Raw genomic sequence first — 17988 nt, forward strand, 5'->3', positions numbered from 1 at the left:
CACATTTTCACCTGTTCCCGTTCATATATTTCAACGCCCGTTAGTAGCTGAAGGTATTAATATAGTTCTAATTTGAAAGATTACTGAAAGAAATGGTGAGAACAACGAATAAGGATATGAAATTGGCTTATGGTCCTTGGTTGGCCCTTCTGATAAGCAGTAAAAGTTATTTAATTCAGCAGCTGAGGGTGCTATTGACAATATCATTTCTGCACTTTTGCACCATGTTATTAAATTTGTAGGAAAACTTAAATTGCATTAATTATCCAGCTGCATGTACACATAATCTGAAAATCGTTACTAGTAATATAAAATAAATACCATCAGTTGCTCTATTATATTAAAATAATAAAGTACATATTATTATTATTATGAGAGCTCACACTCTATGTAATTACAATTTTGTTCTATTATACTGTATGTAGTAGTAAGCGAAACTAAAATGGGACAAATTACGCTGTAAGAACCCTTATTTCAAAGTTTTAAATTACATAGTTTTACATCTTTTGGCGCATTATACATATTTCACACTATACTGCCGAATTTTACATGTTTTATTACTGCAGAATTATTATACATTTTCGCAAGTCCCACACATTTTCGTTATATAGCAAGTAAGGAAAAAATTTTAAGGTTTATTATTGTGTTTCTCATGCTGTCGTGAATTCCGTTACATTCAAAACTAAATTACACAAGTTCGATGGAGACAACAATGACTCATTTTAAACGCTTTCTCTTTGTTATTCTCAAATGCTTCACAATGTGCAACGCTCAGCCGCATTAAGTTAACTGTGGCACTTGTGGCATCTTCATCATCATCAAAGCTGTAAACATGGGTTTCTATTGACAGAGCTTTAACCACTGATGGTAAAATAGTCGTCTGTCAAACTTATGGTAAACATACAGGATGTACTATGAAATCAAACAATGTTTATAAAGCAATATACATATTATAAATAAACAATGGATTTCGTCAGAGAAATAGGTTCTACTTACACAGTTGTGGGACAGCCTACATCATCTTATTGTGAATTTTACAAAGAACTGTGTTTTGCATTGGCTTCTGGGAAAATATCCTGGAACAAACTTCAGACATGTCAGTTTAAACATTTCTCACAGAAATACTGGAGCCGCAACATTCCCGACAAGTCCACACTCATGAAGAACTACCTGGATTGTTGCTATGTTGACATATTAGAACAAAATCAGGGCTTGCACTAGCAAATCACCTTTATGGATTTCTGGTGATGAGATGACAGGTGCTGTAGACCGTTTCATCAGTAATCTAATCATGGGTAAAATGGGCTTGAGGCTGTATCTAAACTTATTTAATTTATTGTAAACCTTTGGATGCAATAAGCCAGCCAGAGTGGCCGAACGGTTCTAGGCGCTACAGTCTGGAACCGCGCGACCGCTACGGTCGCAGGTTCGAATCCTGCCTAGGACATGGATGTATGTGATGTCCTTAGGTCAGTTAGGTTTAAGTAGTTCTAAGTTCTAGAGGACTGATGACCTTAGAAGTTAAGTCCCATAGTGCTCAGAGCCATTTGAGCCACTTTTTTGAAGGCAATAAATAGCTCAACAATTGCTAGATTCGGCAGAACATTGGGAATAGTATATTGCTCGTAAGACCTACATGTTAAATTCAGTGAAGTTTAATGAAAATAAGGCTCATGCCAAAAACATTACAAAATCTATTTATACATCCTGTCAACTTAAATATTATATGTTTCAATGTGTTTATTATTAGGCTATCATATCATTATCACATAACAAATCACCTCATTGGTTCAATGTTTCTCATTACATCCATAATTTCGAACTTTGTCTTGTCCAGTATCATTTGTGCATCTTTAAAAAACTATGAAGTATAATTCAATACTAATCTGAACTCTGAAAATCTAAATGATAAGTTGTTATCCATCGTTTTTTGTTTTCCCGACTACTCTCATCTCATACACAACCCAGATTTCATGTCTTGGACAACTGGAAACCATTTCTTTTTTATTGTAAAGCTACACACATGAATGTGATAAGAACGTCTCTATTAACAGCAAGTAAGTGAATAAACAAATGTGATGGTTCTCAATCTTAAGCTCACATAACAGGCTCTGCACACGTACCATGACACCAGAACATCTCAGTTTTCCATCAAAGACACGTAGAACCTGTCACATTCAGAATGTTCGTAGGTCAACACTAGATTTTAAAGAATGTAACAGAAATAATAGGTCGGTGTTGTTGCAAAAGAGTTTTAAATCCTAATTTTTTAATTTTGTTTTGCATAAGTTATCCTACTGGAGACTGCATCCTTACCTTTCTCTAGGTAGTGAATCGACCTACTCCTACAGTCACTGAGGTCCTGCAGCTAACGCGGAATCCCAGTTTGGCATTTTCAGAACGTCAGTTACATTAACGTCCCTAAAAATGCTAAATACCTAACAACTAGCCGTTGCATTTGCACTCTGATCGAAAAAGCAGAAAATCAGTTATTGAAAGGGCAGCAGTTACTTGCCATCAAATGAGTTTAAATGTAGACTACTTTTTTCACGTACAAGAAACCATCGAGCTTTGTAGATATGCAATTTACTGGCACAGCGGTGTTTCTTATGTCTCGCCTGGTAGCACCAAAAGGCACCTGAGGTTGTTCAAGACAGAACTGGCGTTAAGTATACGTTAGAGAATTACACCAATACGATGGAATTTTACTGAATGCCGCAACACAAAAGCTACAATCCCCATTTCTCGACAAAAAATATGTTGGCTCAATCGAACGCATTTTCCATTGTCGTCTACCTAAACACGGAGGGGAGGGAGAGGTACTTTCAAAAAGATCTGTGATAGTTTAACGCTACAAACATCGTCGCTATGGGTCGTTAGGTCTTATTACAGTCGTAAACCCAACACTTTAGCACGGTTCGTCGAAAAAATTGTTGCCTCTGTGTAACAAGCTATAGGCTTTTAAGCATTCTTCTCCAGTCGCTTGAGTAATCAGTCTCAAACGAGACACTCGAGTATTACCAATAACAACTACATCCTGTGTTTTAAAACAGCAGAAATAAGTGAGCGCGGAAGTGAAAAACGGTAGAAGTCGTTCGGTAAACGATAGGCAACACGACCTCATGAATCCTATAATGAATGGGTGGTGGAGCCGACCTCTTGTGACATCAATTTACCACAGATCGCTAAAACAATTGTGGCTGCCACGTGACTGGAAAAAGGCGCAGGTCATTCCAGCCAACAAGAAAGGTGGCTTGGACCGACAAGCAGAGTTACTTCCCTGACGTTTATTTCCAGCAGAATCATAGACCATAGGCTGTGTTCGCATGTGATAACTTGTGTGGATGCAGAACAAAACATACATAGAAATCAATATCGTTTCCACTAGCACCGATCATGTGAAAACCGGCCTCGTCCGTTCAGACATAGTGTGCAAAACTCAGCTTGCCATTTTCTCGCACATTATTCTGCGAGACATGGATTAAGAGCTACAGACCGATTCCATACTCCTAGGTTTCCGGAAAGCTTTCGAGACAGTGCCTGTTAACGAAGATCCGACTATACGGAATAAGTTTTCAGATACTAGTGGTTCGAAGCCTTTGTAAGCAACAAAACTGAGTGCGTCATTCGATAGTGAGTGTTCATCGCATACTAAAAATATTGTCAACAGTGTGCCAAGGAAATGTGGTAGGATTGATCTTGTTCTCTGTATAAATAAAAGATCTGACAAACAGGGTGAGCAGCGATCTACGACTTTTTGCTGATGATGCGATATTGTAGGGACTATAGGAAGATACAGGATGACAGATTGTTACAAATGTGGGAAAACGTAAATTATTGCAGCTGAGTAGGAAAAACGGCGCTGGAATACGGTGCTGCTTTGACACAGAGAAGTCGATTAAATATTTAGGTGTAACGTTTCAAAGTGACGTGTAATGGAATAAGCGCATAAACTCGGTTCCAAGGAAGGCAAATCGTCGATTTCGATTTATTGGGAGAATTATAGAATACTGTAGGTCACCAATAAAGGAAAAAAAAAAACAAATCTGAAGCATTCTGAGAGATTTATTACCGGTAGGTTTGATTATCGTTCGAGTATTACAGAGATACTCCATCATTCAAGTGAGAATCTGTGGAGAGAAGAACACGTTCTTTTCTCTAAACGCTATTGAAAAAGATTAGAAAACAGCATTTGCGAGAGACTGCAGAACAATCCTAGTGTCACCCATATATATCTCGTGTAGATTTCGAAGACAAGATAGCAGAAATCAGGCTTCATACAAAAGCATGGAGACAATCGTTAATCCTTCGCTCCATTTGCGACAGGAACGGGGAGAGAAGTGAGTAGCAGTAGTTAAAGGATTCCTCTGCCATGCACCGTATGGTGGCTTGTGAAGAAAGTATGTAGATGAAGATGTAGGCACTCTGTTTGTCTGCCATATTTCAAGGTACTGATGAATAGTTGTTTTATACTTTAACCCATTCAGATTCAACCGCCGAATGTCACAATGTTATGTCTCCAGCCCAACGTAGACTGGTTCTGCGAAACTGAATGTAGCTTTCGCATGCATGTCACTGTCAAGGAACATTGCTTGATGAAACTTGGACCATACGTAGAAAGAAATGCTGCATTACAATACAGAAAGTAACTGAAACAAATACGCAATGAGAAGAGCGGAAATGACACTTTTATTCAAAGACAGTCATTGTGATTCATGATAGTCCTCTAGACATTAAAGTAGGCAGATAATAGTTCTTATTAGGGTGTCTGATTACAACGAATGGTAGTGCATGCCCTGCAACGTTCTTCCTTGCACCCACAACACTATTAAGTTCATATTGTAGAGCATTCCATTTCTCCTAGAGTGCAGCTGATAACTGCTGGATGGGTGTCGGTGCATCTGAACGTGCTGCAATAGTACTCTGTGACCTTAGTAAGGCATTTGACTGCATATCACATAAGGCCCTGCTCAGAAAGCTAAAAACATGTGGTATAGGGGGATCTGTCCTACAAACTCTTGAATCCTACCTGATAAACAGACGACAGATTATCTCCATGCAAGGATCTGATTCAAGTGAGAAGAAGCTACAGCGTGGTGTGCCACAGGGATCTGTAATAGGGCTCCTTCTGTTCCTTATCTTCGTAAATGACACAGGCTACAATGGGTACATCTTGCAGATGATGCAACCTTGTTCTCAAAAGGAGAGAATGTTGAACAGGCAGTCCAACAACCAGAAGTCTTGTTCAATGAAGCTAAGGCCTGATTTATCATGAGCAAAATGAAAATTAATGAAGAAAAATCTCAGAGAATGATATGCAGCCTCAGCAATACTGGAGCACTGGGGTAATACAGCAGATGTTAAACTTCTGGGCTTTCTCATTGATACCAAATTAACCTGGCAACAGCACACCAAACATGTATGTTCCAAACTTTCATGGGTCCTGTACCTTTTGTGGAAACTGAAAAGTATAGTACCAGAACAATACCTTCTAGCTGTGTACTATGCAATATTCCACATCCACATCAGTTATGGGCTGTTGTTTTGGGGCCATTCTGCACGCTGCAAGAATGTGCTTTTACTGAAAAAGGAAGCAATGAGGATCATTACTTCAAGCAAAAAAAAAAAAAAAAAAAACAGACCACTGTAAACCAGTTTTCACCTAGTTAGGAGTTCTGACTGTTTACAGCCAGTATATATTGAACTGCCTCTTCCACATAAAGAGAAACGATGATATTTACACAAAGAAACATGAAGTTCACAAATACAGCAGTCGCAACAAAGACAATATCGACATGCCAAGGCGTTCGATTAGCAAAGACACAAAACAACTTACCAATGGTGGCCCTAAAATTGTTTAATGCCCTACCTGATCACATTCAGTCTTTACCATGGGAGCAGTTTAAAACTACTATTTTGTGTAAACTAAAAGAGCAACCCTTCTACAATATTGAAGAAGTCTTCTCTAGTAACAGCATAGTGTTTACTTGAGCTGCAGCTCAGTTCCATGACTCCAACAGCAACCGTTATATTTAATTTCATTATATACTTGTATCTATTTTATAGTTGTGATATTATTGTAATCTAATTTATAACTTAAATATGTCTTGCAGTATTAAATTACTATCATAGTAGAGTTGTATTCATGTATTTTGATAATACTGTATCTTGATGCTGTCTGTCCAGTTGTGGCTGGTGAATGACATAGAATTGGTAATAAAAATAATAAAGGTAATACATCTACATCACCGCTGCGCTTCCCACACGTGCTAGGTGTATATGGGATTCAATTCGGGGAAACTGGCAGGCCAGTCCATTAGTCAAATATCCTGTTCTTCCAAGAACTCCTCCACTTGAGCTGTTCGATGGCTTCGTGCAATCTCATCCATAAAAAGACGCATATGGGGAAGGTGTCCCACAGTGTCATAATAATGTTGACTGGTGAGAGTACCATGTTCAAATATTTGGTAGCAAGTAGGCATTTAACATTATGCTTCCTCATATCATAACATCTGGACCAAAACGAATATGTTCCTGGATTTGTTACGTGTTCCCTCCTCCCGCCGTATGAGGGTACATCCAGCACCATCAGAGGTGATGATAAGTCACAAGATGAAAAAGTTCCAGGGACACGTACTAGGTACAGGCATTACACTAATTGTAGTAGGTGACTTGGTTTTGCAAAATAAAAACCTTTTATTTGTACACAGCCCAGTAAGCTGAGTAGGAAAGATCCGAATATTTTCCTTGTGACGCTGTACAAAATATCGTTATGTTTAGAAGGACAAGATAAACTGTTTATTAACGTCGATCTATTTACAAACTTGGTCTAAGAAACTGTTGACAGTCTGTTGTCTGAGTCGCCAATGTAATTTTCCACTTGATATCATATGTGATAACAATCTCATGCAAGCTTGCTCAAAATAACACTCGTCCACGATAATTAAGTCTTCTGGATTGGCCTGACACAGCTGCAACATTTCCACTGCTACCTCGGTCTTGCAGGCTTTTTGAAGCAGTGTGAGCATTCGTCGAACACAGCGGGTGGGACTTTTTTCATGTTCAAAAGTCATCCAATATGTTGAAAACCAATCCATGAATGATTTTTGCAGTGTTGTTCCCCCTTTAAATGCAGAAAACAAATTACTCCACTTTACCCAAAGGCTGTGCCATTTTGTTTTGGCTCTTCTAGTGGCATGCTACGTGTGTATGGGGACAAACAGAAAATTAATTATGTACCTTTATTTTTTCGAGGTGATAAACAAAAGTGTAACACTATCCCTCGCATGTCTTCCTTCTGGAGAGGCTTTGGCAGAGGCGAAGGTATATTCTGTCACTACTCAAGGTAACGTGATAAAAGCCACTGTTGTTCATGACAAAACCAGGCCATCAAAATTGCAGCACCGTGAAGGTAGCATGCAACAAGGAAAGGTTCGGCAGCTGGTTTCTCATTCAGAAATAGGACTTGAATGTTGTTTTTTTTTCTGTGAAGATATAGTTATTCCTCGTGTAAGAAAGGTTTACTTGTACAGAAATGTGTCGTAACTTGTCAGTGGCGGGATCGAGACTATGGTTTATCGTTACTCAATACTCATACATTGATTAGGATTAGATGACTGTCATGCAGATAGCGAATTGATGGATACTGGAAGGTCATAATGAATTTCTGAACAGCCCCATGCAACTAGACTCTGAGAGAACAAACATATTATATACATGGCCTTGCAGGATCATAAAGCCATGTCGCTTATGTTGAGTGAGGAAATGGGCTTGTTGCTGTTAGACAAGTATCAACAAGGACAGTATGACGACCTCTAGAAGACTATTGACTGTCAGCTGGAGGGCATGGCAGCTTCCCATGATATGGCAACAATGAGATGCGCGCTGACTGTTGTCTACCCAATGACACCACTGGACGGAGGAGTGGCACCATCCTTTCAGGTTAGTCCTGGGTCTGCATTAAGAATCACAATGAATGTATTGATGTTTGGTGGCTCTGAGGAGAATGAACGTTGCCAAGCTGCATTTAGTTGTCGTCATGCATTCCCAGAATTGGCATGATGATGTGGGATACCACTAACTGCACAACACTACTTCCTATGGCCGGCCGAGCGGTTCTAGGCACTTCAGTCTGGAACCGCGCGACCACTATGGTCCCAGGTTCGAATCCTGCGTCGGGCATGGATATATGTGATGTCCTTAGGTTCGTTAGGTTTAAGTAGTTCTAAGTTCTAGGGCACTGATGACCTCAGATGTTAAGTCCCATAGTGCTCAGAGCCATTTCAACTACTACCTATGGTTGATGTAGCCTCTAATTTGGACAGCAGCCATTACAGTCCTGGGGTTTTAAGGCCGATGGTTCTGTCCTTTGTCGAGGTCGCAGTGGCATTGCCTTTCTACAAGATCTGTCCTGATCTACCTTGATACAGGATGTGTTCGACTATTGCTCTATTCAGCACGTTCTTCGGGTCTTTCACCCACTGAACACACCCAGTCTTTCGTTACAGAGAGACTGATACACCACCACTGGCCAACCATCAAAACTTTCAAACTCTGGCAAACAGTTGAAGCAGCATGGAGTGACATCCTCATATCTGTCATCCAAACTCAATTCATCCCATTACTCACCCAGGTTAGAACCACTGCTGCTGTCAGTGGTAGCAACCCTGTGCACTAAGTAGCTGAGCCTGCGTACCCCAAATCACCTACAAATTTAGTCATCTATTCTTCCTTCTGTGCCACATATGCAAAGCAAGTAAAATTTTGTTTTTTTGTTATCCTTCCTCGTGTTGCAATGTTAATGGAAATCAGAGAATATAAATAACTTAGTGAAACAGTTAAGTATCCCTACGAGACTGTTCATAGGCAATGAAGTATCTACAGTGAGGTGATATCATTAGAAACCTGCTATAAAATGCAGAGAGACTTGCAGATGATCAGCACCTGATGCAAAGTTTGGTAGCTGACTCTCAAAATTAATAAATGTAATGTAATGCACGTGAATAGGTGAAAGGATCCAGCACCTTTTGATTGAGAGGTCAGTGTTTAGTCAGTGGAACCAGCCACAATCTTCAGGAATCTATGAGCTTCTGTCTCGACTGATTTAAGGTGGAATGATCACGTACATTTAACTGTGGAGAAGGCAAATGACAGACTTACATTTAGTGGAAGAATTCCAAGGAAGTCTAATACGCAGAAAAGAGATAGTTTACAGAATACTTATTAGACCAATTCCTGAGTATAGTTCACTGGTCCTCTATCCTGTCGAAAGTTGGACTGAAGTCAGAGATAAACAAGATTCGAAGAAGAAATGCACTATTCGTCACAGGCTTGTCTAATCAATGTGAGTGACTGATATGCTCAAGAAACAATGACGAGAGACCTTACAATAAAGATGTTCCGTGTTGTGAAGAGCCTTTCTCACAAAATCCCAAAATGAGAAACATAGCGTACTGTGATATACCACTTTGCGATTTTATTTTAACTCTGTCATGCTTACACAATAATTACTTGTACATTTTGCTGGGAGTGATAAGTATCCGATTATTCAGCAGTAGTGACGGGCTCTGGAGCGCTTAGCAGTCTCGTAACGTCGGCAGTCATCTCAGGGCTCTCGTTAGCAGGAAAAGAGCACCTAGATAGAGTTTTCGCGGAAATGGTCCTTTTTCTTGTAGTACTTGCTGAGGGTGCTTAACGATGAAATATGCCCATCTGCCTGCTCTTCAAAGACGAGGCCAATAGCGGATATAGGCATGTTTCGTGACAATGACAGACATTTGTAAATTATAGATTGCAGCAATCAGTCATCCTTTTTAAATTTTTTGAGTATTCAATGAACTGTGGGTGAAGCCCGATCAACAGGGACTTACATGCTTTGAGCGAAAATAATAGTGCATTGGGAACGGCTAGCCTCTAGCTGAAATCTAGATCTGCATAAAAAAATAATAACAAAATAAAAGAACACCTCATTGCTGCAATCTATAATTTACAAGTCAATATAACTGTCGTTGAGTGCAACCACTTTCCGAATGGAAGGTAACCGAATGGCAGACATTGTTCTGTTATGTAAACAAACCGGTCAGTTGCCCTAGTTCCCCATATGTAAACAAATCAATCACTTTGTTTATGTAGGATATAATTAATGGGAAATAACTGTGTTGTAACTACAATTAATGATCTATAATTTTCATTACAATTACCGTAATTTATAGGCAAAATGGTGCCCGAGTAGCGCACTTGTGTCCACGATTACCCAGTTGTTAGTTAATGGTAAAATGCTTTTAGCGCAAACGGATAACCATTATCATAACGACGGTAATTTATGGCCAAAAAAGCATCTCCCCTCCCCTAATGGTACAGTGTGCTCATGTTGTTCCCACACCATCCCCTTAGTGTCTCCACCATTCTGAGACTGTCAATCTAAGTCTGTATCTCACTTGAGCAACAGCATCACCATGAAATAACATCAATTTCCAGCACAGTAACGCTCCCCAGTGCTATTTACCAATTTAAAAAAATACAGTTCAAATGACAATTAAATGGATACCCTATCTGCAAACAGGTGTTGATATACTTCATTGGGGACATGTTCAAAATGTGTGCCAAGACCGGGACTCAAACCCAGGATCTCCTGCTTACATGGCAGACACTCTATCCATCTGAGCCACCGAGGGCACAGAGGATAGTGCGCCTGCAGGGACTTATCCATTGCACGCTCCCCGTGAGACCCACATTCTCAACATGTCCACATAACTACATTCGTAGTGCGCCTCATAGATGTTTGATCATCATACTCATTACTCATGGCAAAGTAATCTACCAAGTCCCATAAGAGTTTGGGTATAGCGTGTGCGTTCACACAAGAAGGTCAATAGCCATGAAGCCATATTTTAACTATAAATGAAGGTAGTATCTGTTCCTGAAAGAATAGTTACCATTGATGAACACGCAGCTTTCGTTAGAATAAAATGATAATTAAATGGACACCCTAGCTGCAAACAGGCGTTGATATACTTCATTGGGGACATGTTGAAAGTGTGTGCCCCAACCGGGACACAAACCCGGGATCTCCTGCTTATTTTGCAGACGCTCTATCCATCTGAGCCACCGAGGGCACAGAGGATAGTGGGCCTGCAGGGACTTATCCCTTGCATGCTCCCCGTGAGACCCACATTCACAACATGATATATGTGACGACCACACAACTAAATCGTACTGATGGGCAAATATCTATTAGGCGCACTAGGAATGTACTTGTGTGGACATGTTGGGAATGTGGGTCTCACGGGGAGCATGCAAGGGATAAGTCCCTGCAGGTGCACTATCCTCTGTGCCCTCAGTGGCTTAGATGAATAGAGCGTCTGCCATGTAAGCAGAAGATCCCGGGTTCGAGTCCCGATCAGGGCACACATTTTCAACATGTCCCCAATGAAGTATATCAACACCTGTTTGCAGCTAGGGTGTCCATTTAATTATCATTTCATTCTAACGAAAGCTGCATGGTCATCAACGGTTCTTCCGGGAACAGATAGTACCTTATATATAGTTAAAATATGGCTTCCCGGTTATTGACCTTCTTGTGCGAACGCATACGCTACACTCAAACTCTTACGGGACTTGATAGATTAATCTGCCACGAGTAATGAGTATTATGGGCAAACATCTATTAGGCGCACTAAGAATGTAGTTGTGTGGACATGTTGGGAATGTGGGTCTCACGGGGAGCGTGCAAGGGATAAGTCCCTGCAGGCACACTCTCCTCTGTGCCTTGGTGGCTCAGATGGACAGAGCGTCTGCCATGTAAGCAGGAGATCCCGGGTTCGAGTCCCGGTCGGGGCACACATTTTCAACATGTCCCCAATGAAGTATATCGACGCCTGTTTGCAGCTAGGGTGTCCATTTAATTATCATTTCATTCTAACAAAAAATGCATGGTCATCAACGGTAACTGTTCTTTCAAGAACAGACACTACCTTCATATATAATTCAAAAATGTTCAAATGTGTGTGAAATCTTGTGGGACTTAACTGCTAAGGTCATCAGTGCCTAAGCTTACATGCTACTTAACCTAAATTATCCTAACGACAAACACACACCCATGCCCGAGGGAGGACTCGAACCTCCGCCGGGACCAGCCGCGCAGTCCATGACTGCAGCACCTTAGACCGCTCGGCTAACATACATAATTAAAAATACAGTTGTAAATATGGAACTTAACACAAAAGTGCACCAAAATGTGCTCATGATACTCTATTTCAACCTTTATAGTAACATTCCTGCCCAAGAATATGGGAACTAGCAACTACATTTACATCTACATGATTACTCTGCACTTCACAATTAAGAGCCTGACAGAGTGACCATCGAACCACTTTCAAGCTATTTCTCTACTTTCTACTCTCTAACAGTGTGTGATAAAAACAAACAATAAACTCTTTCTGAGCGCGAACCGATTTCTCTTTTTTTTTTGTTATGATGATCATTTCTCCCTATATAGGTGGACACTAACAAAATATTTTCACACTCTGAGGAGCAAATTTGTGGGTGAAATTTCATGAAAAGATCCTGTTACAAAAAAACGGTTTGGTGTTAATAATTGCCACCCAAATTTGTGTATCATATTCATGGCACTCTCTCCACTATTTCGTGACAGTGCAAAAAGAGCTGCCCTTCTCTGGTCATTTTTGATGTCCTCCAGCCATCATTACTGATGAGGATCCCACACCCGACAGCAATACTCCAAGACAGAACGAACATAGTGTAAGCAGTCTCTTTAGTAGACCTGTTGCATTTTCTAAGTGTTATGCCAATAAATCGCAGTGTTTGGTTTGCTTCTCCCACAACATTATCTATGTTATCATTCCAATTCAAGTTATTCATAATTGTATCCCCAAGTATATAGTTGATATTAGAACCTTCAGATTTGTGTGATGTATCGTGTAACCAAAATTTAGTAGATTCATTGTAATGCCTGCTCATGTCAATGACTTCACACTTTTCATTATTTAGAGTTAATTGAGGAGATGGGACCTGGATAAACTGAAAGAACCAGAGGTTGTAGAGAGCTTCAGGGAAAGTATTAGGGAACCATTGACAAGAATGAGGGAAAGAAATACAGAAGAAGAAGAATGGGTAGCTTTGAGAGATGAAATAGAGAAGGTAGCAGAGGATCAAGTAGGTAAAAAGACATGAGCTACTGGAAATCCTTGGGTAACAGAAGAGATATGGAATTTAATTGACGAAAGGAGAAAATATAAAAATGCAGTAAATGAAGTAGGCAAAAAGGAATACAAAAGTCTCAAAAATAAGATCGACAGGAAGTGCAAAATGGCTAAGCAGGGATGGCTAGTGGATGTAAAGGCACATATCACTGGGGTAAGATAGATACTGCCTACAGGAAAATTAAAGAGACCTTTGGAGAAAAGAGAAGCACTTGTATGAATATCAAGAGCTCAGATGGAAACCGAGTTCTAAGCAAAGAAGGGAAAGCAGAAAGGTGGAAGGAGTATATAGAGGGTCTATACAAGGTTGATGTTCTTGAGGACAATATTATAGAAATGGAAGAGACTGTAGATGAAGATGAAATGGGAGATATGATACTGCGTGGAGAGTTTGACAGAGCACTGAAAGACCTAAGTTGAAACAAGGCCCTGGGAATAGACAACATTCCATTAGAAATACTGACAGCGTTGGGAGAGCCAGGTCTCACAAAACTCTACCATCTAGTGAGCAAGGTGTACGAGACAGGCAAAATACCCTCAGACTTCAAGAAGAATATAATTATTCCAATCCCAAAGAAAGCAGGTGTTGACAGATACGAAAATTACCAGACTATCAGTTTAATAAGCCACGGCTGCAAAATACTAATACGCATTCTTTACAGACGAATGGAAAAACTGGTAGAAGCCAACCTCGAGGAAGATCAGTTTGGATTCCGTAGAAATGTTGGAACACATGAGGCAATACAGACCCTACGACTTATCTTAGAAAATAGATTAAGGAAAGGCAAACCTACATTTCTAGCATTTGTAGACTTAGAGCAAGCTTTTGACAATGTTGACTGGAATACTCTCTATCAAATTCTGAAGGTGGCAGGGGTAAAATACAGGGAACGAAAGGCTATTTACAATTTGTAGAGAAACCAGATGGCAGTTATAAGAGTCGAGGGGCATGAAAGGGAAGCAGTGGTTGGGAAGGGGAGTGAGACAGGGTTGTAGCCTATCCCTGATGTTATTCATTCTGTATATTGAGGAAGCAGTGAAGGAAACAAAAGAAAAAATTTGGAGTAGGAATTAAAATCCATGGAGAAGAAATAAAAACTTTGAGGTTCGCCGATGAAATCATAATTCTGTCAGAGACAGCAAAGGACTTGGAAGAGCGGCTGAACGGAATGGATAGTGTCTTGAAAGGAGGATATAAGTTTAACATCAACAAAAGCAAAATGAGGATAATGGAATGTAGTTGAATTAAGTTGAGTGATGTCGAGGGAATTAGATTAGGAAATGAGACACTTAAAGTAGTAAATGAGTTTTGCTATTTGGGGAGAAAAATAACTTATGATGGTCAAAGTAGAGAGGATATAAAATGTAGACTGGCAATGGCAAAGAAAGCGTTTCTGAAGAATAGAAATTTGTTAACACCGAGTATAGATTTAAGTGTCAGGGAGTCGTTTCTGATAGTATTTGTATGGAGTGTGGCCTTGTATGGAAGTGAAATGTGGATGATAAATAGTTTAGACAAGAAGAGAATAGAAGCTTTTGAAATGTGGTGTTACAGAAGAATGCTGAAGATTAGATGAGTAGATCACATAACTAATGAGGAGGTATTAAATAGAATTGGGGAGAAGAGGAGTTTGTGGCACAACTTGACTAGCATATTTTGAGACATCAAGGGATCACCAATTTAGTATTGGAGGGAAGCGTGGAGGGTAAAAATCATAGAGGGAGACCAAGAGAGGAATACACTAAACAGATTCAGAAGGATGTAGGTTGCAGTAGGTACTGGGAGATGAAGAAGCTTGCACAGGATAGAGTAGCATGGAGAGCTGCATCAAACCAGTCTCTGGACTGAGGACCACAACAACAACAATTGCCACTTCACGTACCATACATATAATTTGTCTAAACCATTTTGCAATTCATTTTGATAATCTGATGACTTTTCAAGATGGTAAATATCATCTCCAAACAATCTAAGTAGTCTCCTAAATCGTTTATATAGATCAGGAACAGCAGAGGGCCTAATAATACTTCCTTCAAAGTGCCTGACATTACTTCTGACTTACTTGATGACTTTCCATCAGTTACTATGAACCGTGACCGTTCTGACAGAAATTATGGATCCAGTCCTCTGGCACAACCGTTTGGTGGAAGTCTTTCTATTGGACGCCACTTCAGTGACTTGCCTGTCCTGAAAACCATTTTATTTTCTCCAAACTGTCACCCATCCAAGTACTAGCTGGGCCCAGCTTCGGTGACTGGGCAGGAACTGGCTTCAGCACGATAGCACAGTTCACCAAGAGTAGTGACGCGTATTGTGACGAGCCAGTTGCTCGGCTAGCATTGACCAGACATTTTCAATTGGTGAGAGATCTGGAGAATGTGCTGGCCAGGGCAGCAGTCGAACATTTTCTGTATCCAGAAAGGCCTGTACAGGATCTGCCACATGCGGTCATGCATTATCCTGCTGAAATGTAGGGTTTTGCAGGGTTCGAATGAAGGGTAGAGCCACGGGTCGTAACACATCTGAAATGTAACGTCCACTGTTCAAAGTGCCGTCAATGCAAACAAGAGGTGACCAAGACGTGTAACCAATGGCACCCCATACCATTATGCCGGGTGATACGCCAGTATGGCGAGGACGAATATGCGCTTCCAATGTCGATGTCGCCAAACATGGATGCGACCATCATGATGATGTAAAGAGAACCTGGATTTATCTGAAAAAAATGACGTTTTGCCATTCGTGCACCCAGGTTCAACATTGAATACACCATTGCAGGTGCTCCTGTCTGTGATGCAGCATCAAGGGCAACGGCAGCCATGGTCTCCGAGCTGATAGTCCATGCTGCTGCAAATGTTGTCGAACTGTTCGTGCAGATGGTTGTTGTCTTGCAAACGTCCCCATCTGTTGACTCAGGGATCGAGACATGGCTGCACAATCTGTTACAGCCATAGGATAAGATGCCTGTCATCTTGACTGCCAGTGATACGAGGCCGTTGGGATCCAGCACGGCGTTCCGTATTACCCCCCTGAACCCACCGATTTCAAACTCTGCTAACAGTCATTGGATCTCGACCAACGCGAGCAGCAATGTTGCGATACGATGAACTGCAATCGTGACAAGCTACAATCCGACCTTTATCCAAGTTGGAAACATGATGGTATGCATTTCTCCTCCTTACATGAGGCATCACAACAATGTTTCACCAGGCAAGGCCGGTCAACTGCTGTTTGTGTATGAGAAATCGGTTGGAAACTTTCCTCATGTCAGCACATTGTAGGTGTCGCCATCAGTGCCAGCCTTGTGTGAATGCTCTGAAAAGCTAATCATTTGCATATCACAGCATCTTCTTCCTGTCAGTTAAATTTCGCGTCTGTAGCACGTCATCTTCGTGGTGTAGCAATTTTAATGGCCATTAGTATGTAAATCTCTCTTCCAGCCCTCGATTCTCTGCAGATGGAGAAGAAGTCACAGGGTAAGAGTTAGTGGTACTGCATAGGAAGTCCACTGAATCAAGAGAATTCTGGAAAGGAGACTGTACAAGAAAATATTTAAGGTAAAAGTATCATGAATAGCATCTAGGTAACAGATCATTTGGAATGTAACGCATCTTCTGGGTTCAGTATAGCTACAGAATGGCGTCGTTACTCACAACATGCTGTAGTATTGGATGTACTACATGATGAAAACCTATTTCTGCAACACCTTCAGAAAGTGTAAGATTTGATGGAAAAGGACCACTTTTCTCGAAATCAATATTCATTGTTACTTAACCTAAAGCACTGAAAATTTAGATTTTGAAGGATGGTGCTGTGGACAGACAAGGCATATTTCATCAAAGAAGTGCCATTCAACTCTTAAAACAACCACATTTGGAATTACGAAAATACATTGTATAAGCATCAGTTTGGCGTGGGTAGGTATAGTAAGCAAGTGTTTGTTGTGCCCTATCCTACTTCCTCCACTTTTAAATGGATGGACTTGTTTAGTGTTCTTTGTAAACATTCTTCCATTGTATTTAGAAGATGTTCCTCTGATGGTCCATCAAGTAATGTAGTTCCACCATCGCCACACTTTGCTGTTGGGGTCCATGAGGATTTAGATGCACCGTATCTGTAGAGATGGATTGGCCGAGGTGGTCCAGTTGCCTGGCCAGCTCATTCACCAGATCTTACCTCTTTAAATTTTTATCTGTGGGGCATGTGAAGTAAACTGTCTTCATTATTCCAGTAGACATGTGGAGATTGATGAAATCATAAAAACCTCTGGAAAACTTGCGGACTCCATGATGCAGCACTGCAAAGCATGCAAACAAGCTGGAGAATAACACCTTGAGCAGCTTTTGTGAAAAATTAATGTTACTTTACATTCTCAATTATTTTTTTGTTACATTACCAACTTGAGAAAACATCAGATTTATTGCTTTATATATGTATTTATTACATTGTATTGACTAAGTATGAAATTGATTGATTTTTCATAATTATGTTGAAAGAGTTACACATTATTGGAATTTTGTTGGGTGAAATCATAAGCAATTACTAAACACTGTATATGCTGTTACTGAAAGAATAAATGTACATATTTGTGATCAACTTTTCTGTCAACTCTTTCACAAAAACTATTAAAATGTTAATGATTAGGATTTGCTACTTAAAAACACTTTTGAAAAAGGCAATTTTAACTGGTAATGAGCAACTGAATGAGTGGCACCTCATGGACCAACAGATGTTTGTGTGTTAACTGCATTTTAGCACATTTAAGTC

The 17988-nt window shown here is 40.3% G+C and overlaps 1 non-coding gene across 1 annotated transcript; it reads left to right on the forward strand.

Moving 5' to 3' along the window:
* Positions 1-11764: 11764 nt before the first annotated feature.
* On the forward strand, positions 11765-11838 carry Trnat-ugu (transfer RNA threonine (anticodon UGU)). The gene has a single exon. It is a non-coding gene; the product is annotated as a tRNA-Thr (tRNA).
* Positions 11839-17988: the final 6150 nt, after the last annotated feature.

Source organism: Schistocerca cancellata, chromosome 2 (assembly GCF_023864275.1).
Source record: "Schistocerca cancellata isolate TAMUIC-IGC-003103 chromosome 2, iqSchCanc2.1, whole genome shotgun sequence".
In the NCBI taxonomy this organism is placed as follows: domain Eukaryota; kingdom Metazoa; phylum Arthropoda; class Insecta; order Orthoptera; family Acrididae; genus Schistocerca; species Schistocerca cancellata.